The following is a 6,955-nucleotide window of genomic DNA, read 5'->3' as shown; positions in this document are numbered from 1 at the left end:
CTGCCCACTTGTCCTTGTTTCTTATGTGTATACTTTGACTATTTGTGGTTGGAATGAAGCTTGGTCTATGTTCTGATAAGGAGTGACTATTTGGACAAACAAACGCCATGATATTTAGTCATGCCCTCATAGAGATGTTAGCATCTCTATGACCACCTTGGGATTGACTGTGAATGTTAGAATTATAACCCTCTTTTCCATGTAATATTTGACTAAACTTATCAAGAACTATTACAAAAAATGCTAGTAATAGTTAATTTAATACCAAATCAACCTCTTTGTTGTGGGTGTTCTGTTAGTCTATCCAAATAATAATAAAGGCTTTTCTCTTTCTTGGTTTGTCTGGAGGGCTTGTTATTTGGACTCAGTCTGTCCAGGGCATTAGATTCCCGAGGTGAATATATACACAGTTACTCCTCACTTGTGTGTGTGTGCTGCTCCTCAACTGTAGGATAAACACTGAACTGTTTATCTGCAAGGTCAGCAGCTTAAAATCACTAGTTATTCCTTGAAAACCCTATATGGGGTTACTGCGAGTAGAACCAACTTGATGCCACTTAACAGTAACAACAGCACAGTAGTAATAGGTGAGTTTGAACTGCCAAACTTGCAATTAGCAGTCCAGTGCTTATCTTACAGTGCCACACCATGATCCTAGTGAAAAGTCTGTGTAACAATTTTACCCATTAACAATGTATGTCTCACAGTATCAAACACAAGGGTGCCAGGTGTTAATACTAACTTTGATGGTTAAGTGTATGTTTCAACTTTGCTGGATCATGATAATCAGTGGTTTGGCATCTATATAATGATGTGTTGTTGTTGTTAAGTGCTGTTGAGTTGGTTCCGACCCATAATGACCCATAGGGTTTCCGAGGAGCAACTGGTGAGCTTGTACTGCTGACCTTGCAGTTCAAATGGCTTTGCAGCCTGGCGCATTAGCCCACAGTGCCACACCAGGACTCCAGATAATGATGTAGTCATCCTCTATTTTCTGGTGTGATGTGGTCATCCAGCTTTTTCAAATAACACTGATTTTCACAAAATGATTTAGTCTCTGAAATCGAACCATGTCCATAAGTGAGCAATGAGGACACACACACACACAAGTGTGAGTAAAAAATGATCCGTACTCTTGTTATATTAAAATGCCTGTCCATGTCCATATTCATGACTGATGACTATATTGAGCATGCGTGTGAAATGATTCTGTTGAATAGACAGGTGACAACAGATTATGTGGCAAATCATTTGCAAATTAATCTTTACTCTGCCTATGAAATCCTGATGTGGTGCTGTGGGTTAATACACCGGACTACAAGGTCGGTTTGAGCCATAAGGTCGGTGGTTCAAACTCACCAGCCACTTCTCAGAGACCTTATACAGAGTCACTATGAGTTGGAACTGACTTGATGGCACTTAACAACAACTGCCTATGAAATGATCCATGACAGACTCGGGTTTTAAAGAGTTTGTGCGAGATGGATACTGAAACAACTCTCCAAAGAGCGTAAACAGAAGCGTTTGGATATCAAAAACGCTTTGGACCAATCCTAAAAGGAAGGTAAAAGTTTTTTTTAAAACAAATTGCTACTGATTACGAGACATATCCATCACTACGAGCCTGACAGTACACGGCAGAGTATAGAATGGAAATATCCTCAATCATCAACCAAGAAAAAGTTCAAAAGCCAACCATCAGCTGAGAAATTGATGCTTTCAGTTTTTTGAGATTCTTAAGGGCCAGTATTGGAACACTATCAAGAAAAAGATTAAACAATCAACATTGCTCATTACAGTGAGATGCTCACTGAAAAGCTGAAACCTAAACTTCGGACTAAATGCAGAGGACTGCTGTCCAGGGGCTTTGTGATCTTGCATGACAATGTACATCCACACACTTCTGCTCACACTGCTGACACTTTGTAAAAACTTAGTTTTGAGGTGTAAAGCATCCTCCCTATAGTCCTGATCTTGCTCCACAGGACTTTCACCTGTTTGATCCCCAGAAAGCAGTCTTGGAGGATGAAGATTCACCTCTGATGAAGAAATAAAGACAGCAGTGCATTTGTGTGTGGCTCACAGCTCAGCCTAAAACATTTTTAATAAGGGAATATGAAAACTTGTTGACAGACAAAGTATAGGAGAATATATCTAAAAATGATGTATTTGTCTGTCCTACAAGTTGATTAAAATAAATTCTACAGCTAGAATGTAGATAATTTTTTTACTTACACTTATGTGTGTATGTGTGTGTGTTAATATATATATATATGAATCCTGGTGTGGCACTGTGGGTTAATGCGTCAGACTGTAAAGCCATCTGAACTGCAAGATTGGTGATTCAAGCTCACCAGCTCCTTGGAAACCCTTACAGGGTCGCCATGGGTCTTAACAAAACCAAGACACACTGGACTGCGAACCACAAGGTCAGCAGTTTGAATCTACCAGTTGCTCTGTGGAAGAAGGGTAGATGAGACTTTCTGCTCCAGCAAAGATTTATAGCCTCAGAAACTCTATGCAGTGTTACTATGAGATGGAATGTCTTGATAGCACTTGACAACAACAAACATTAAAGGAGACACAGATTATATTATTTACTTTCTAGCTTGCATAAGGGCTCTGGTATGGCACTATAGGATAAGCATTGGACTGCTAACCAAGCTGATTGCAAGGTTGGCAGTTCAAACCCTCTGGCTGCTCTCAGAAACTCTATACAGAGTTGCTGTGAGCCAGAATAGATTTGATAGCACACAACAACAATGAAAACCTACTTAGTCATGCTTTATTGTTATTGCTTGATTTAAAACCAAACAGATTTATAAGAAAAGTTGGGAACTTGAATCCATTGAATTTAAAGGTTCCAAATACTTTGGCTCCTCTAGGTGACATTGTTAAACATAGTGCTTTGTTAAAACTGAGAAATAACTTATTTGTCTTAGAAATGTTCTTAAATTGTTGAATCTGTAAGGCTAAATCGTAATGTAAAAGTTAAAGCTCATCTAATCAAATTAAACCAAGTTCATTATAAAAACTGAGTAAATTTAGGAAACAGAAAGAAGTAAAAACTGCCTCTAAATTTTTCCTTTCATTTGTTGGTTATTTGTTGTTCTTCTTCTTCAGTGCCTTCAAGTCGATTCCCACCCACAGCAACCCTGTATAGGGTTTCCAAGGAGCAGGTGGTGAGCTTGAACCACTGATGTTGCAGTTCAAATGGCTTTGCAGTCTGACGCATTAACCCACAGCACCACACCAGGATTTATATATATATACATTAACACACACACATACACACATAAGTGTAAGTAAAAAAATTATCTACATTCTAGTTGTAGAATTTATTTTAATCAACTTGTAGGACAAATAGCGACCCTGTAAGGGTTTCCAAGGAGCTGGTGAGCTTGAATCACTAATCTTGCAGTTCAAATGGCTTTGCAGTCTGACGCATTAGCCCACAGCGCCACATCAGGACCCTGCATAAAAACTAAAACAACCAACTAAAACCAGCCTGCTGCTGTCAAGCTGGTTCTGAGTGACGATGCGTCTACAGGTCAGAGCAGAACGGCCCCACAGGGCTTCCAAGGCTGTAAACCTTACCGACACACACTGCACATCTCTTTCCTATGGAACAGATAGAGTAGGTTCTGAATCAGTGACACTTCATAGGATTTCTGAAGCTGAAGGTTATTACAGAAGCAGAAAACCTCATCCTTTTTCCATGTAACAACTGATGGACTCAAACTGCTGACCTTGAGATTAGCAGCTCAATAAGTAACCCACTAGGTCATCCGGCCTTCTGGTTAGCAGCTGAGTACTTTAACACTGTGTTACTAGAACTCATTTATTTTATCTATGGATGTATTTCACTAAATTGTGATTAAAGTTCTCGGGGGTGGGGGTGTTGCCATTTAAAATTGGTGAACCTTCTTCAGTGTTATGGGGAGAATTCTATAGGGTATTGTCAGGAGTAAGAGATAGAGAAGGAAGGGAACAGAATACCTGAGTTTGAATCCTATTCTCTCCTTTATCATCTAAGTAACTTTGTACACCAGATTAAACATTTTGTGTCTCAGTTTGCTCATCTTAAAAGTGGTGCTACAAATAAGACTGATCTCATTATGTTATTGGATGATTGAAGAAGATAATAAATGATAGTCACTTAGACTGTTTTTGTTGTTGTTGTTAAGTGCCATCTTGTTAGTTCTGACTCAGAAAGACCCTGCATAGGGTTTCTGAGGAGTGGCTGGTGAGTTTGAACCACTGACCTTGTGGTTCAAACCAACTTGTGGTCTAGTGCTTATCCTATAGCACCACACTAGAGCCTAGCAGATCTTACATAAAGCACATGAAAAGATTACCTTGAAAAACTCATTTAAAAATGACTATATAATATTCTACCATATTAGTCCTATGTAGAATACTTAGGCTTTTGCTTACACTAAATTCCCCCCTCCCTCCAAATTTCTTTGTATATATAAGAGTGTGATTTTCTTAGGTTAAATTTCTAAAAGTGAAATTACTGAGGTAAAGGGCAGCAATCTATTTAAAATTCTTGTAAAAAACAAACAAATTGCTTCCCACAAAGTTTTAAACCAGTTTGCATTATGTGAGGGCCTGCTTCACTACACTCTTTCTGGGATCTGTCTTACAAAAACGATCTTACCAAATTTATTAAACAGGTTTAGGAAATGGAACAGATGCTTTAATCTACATTAATTATTTTTCTTAATCCCAATAGTTTTTGGAGTTCTGGTGCAATATTTTAAGATAAGCACTGGACTGCTAACTACCAGGTTGGTAGTTCAAACTTATCAGCTGTTCTTTGGAGACCCTATACAAGGTCACTATGAGTCAGAATCAACTTAACGGCACTTAACAACAACAACAATAGTTTTTATAGTAATACCCATCCTTAGTTTAGAAAATAAATCTTTTTGTTAGATTTGCCTTATAATTGTATAAGTGAAATTTTAATTTTCAGTCGTCTGCAGTTTATTTTGATATATATAATAAATTATGAGACTTTAAGTCACATTTAGAAATAACTAATTGAGTTAGCATTTTAAATACTGGACTACTAACCACAAGGCTGGCTGTTCAAGCCCACCAGTCACTCCTTTAGAGAAAGATGGGCTTTCTGCTCTTGTAAAGATTACCAGCCTTGGAAACCCTGTCTAGTGTTGCTATGAGTTGGATTTGGGTTTGATTGGTGGAGCAGTGTATAAACATTGGGCTGCTAATGGCAGTGTAGTTGGTTGGAACCCACCATTGTCTACACAGGAGAAAAATAAGACAGTCTGCTTCCTTAAAGATTTATGGCTTCAGACACTTTATGGGGCGGTTCTACTCTGTCCTATAGAATTGCTCTGACTCTGTAGGACTACGAGTGGGTTTTTAGTTATTATCAGTTTTACTTCTTAAAAACAACAAAACAACAGCTGTCTGACTGTATACCATCTTTTTGCTAAAACTGTACTAGAAAAGAGTCCTGGTGTGGTACTTCAGGATAATGTATTACACTGTAAGGTCCATTTGACTGCTGCTTTTTCTCTGACCCTCCACTTTAGCAAACAGGATATCCTTTTCCAGGAACTTGTCCCTCCTGACAATATGTCTGAAGTAGGAGAGATGAAGTCTGGCCATCCTGGCTTTCAAGGAACACTCTTGCTATATTTCTTCCAAACAGATTGTTTTATTCTCATGGCATTGCATGCATGATACCTTTAATATTTGCCTCCAACATCATAACTCAAATGCATCAGTTCTTCTACAGTCTTCCATAGTCACTGTCCAACTTTCACATGCATGTGAAGATATTGAAAATACCACGGCTTAGGTCAGGCACACCTTAGTCCTTAAACTGATACCTTTGCTCTTCAATATTTTAAAGAGGTCTTGTGTAGCACATTTGTCTAATGCAATACGTTGTTTGATTTCTTGACTGCTGCTTCCAAGAGTGTTGATGATAGAACTGAGCAAAATGAAGTCTTTGACAATTTCAATCTTTTCTCCATTTATTTGGATGTTATTTATTGGTCTAGAGGTGAGGAATTTTGTTCTTTTCACATTGAGGTGTAACCCATACCAAAGGCTGTGGTCTTTAATCTTCATCAGTAAGTATTTAAAGTCCCATTTACTTTCAGGAAGCAGGGTTGTATCATCAGCATATTGTAGATTGTTAACGACTCTTCTCCCAATCCTGATGCCACATCTTTCTTCATATAACCCAGCTTCTCAAATTATTTGTTCAGCATACAGATTGAATAAGTATGGTAAAAGAATGCAACCCAGGCATGCAAGTTTAATTGAAAACCATTCAGTGTTCCCTTGCTTTGTTATAGCCACTGCTTTTTGGTCTATGTACACGTACCTCATGAGCACACTTAAGTGTTCTGGAATACTCATTCTTTGCAACTAGACTGCATGAGTTTTATTCCCTGACATGCTATTTACTACATGTTGTCCATAGGTTATAATGATCCACACAATCAAAAACCTTTGCATAGTCAATAAAACACAGGAAAACATCTTTCTGACACTGTCTGCTTTTAGTCAAGATCCATCTGACATTAAAGAGAATATCCCTCATTCCATGAATTTTTCTGAATCTGGCTTGAAGCTCTTACAGTTCTTTGTCAATATACGTTTGTAGCCATTTTTTGATTATCTTTAGCAAAATTTAACTTGTGAGGTATTAATGATATTGTCTGATGACTTCTGCATTCTTTTGTGTCAACTCTCTTTGGAATTGGCACATATAACGATCTCTTCTAGTCAGTCAGGTAGTCATCTTCCAAATTTCTTGGTATCGATGAGTGACTGTCTCCAGTGCTTTATCAATTTGTTGAAAGATTTCAATTTGCATTCCATCAATTCCTGGAGCCTTGTTCTTTGCCAGTGCCTTCAGTGCACCTTGGGCTTCTTCCTTTAGTATCATTGGCTCTTGATCATATGC

Source organism: Chrysochloris asiatica, unplaced genomic scaffold (assembly GCF_000296735.1).
Source record: "Chrysochloris asiatica unplaced genomic scaffold, ChrAsi1.0 scaffold00140, whole genome shotgun sequence".
NCBI lineage: Eukaryota > Metazoa > Chordata > Mammalia > Afrosoricida > Chrysochloridae > Chrysochloris > Chrysochloris asiatica.
Note: the sequence above shows the minus strand (reverse complement) of the source record.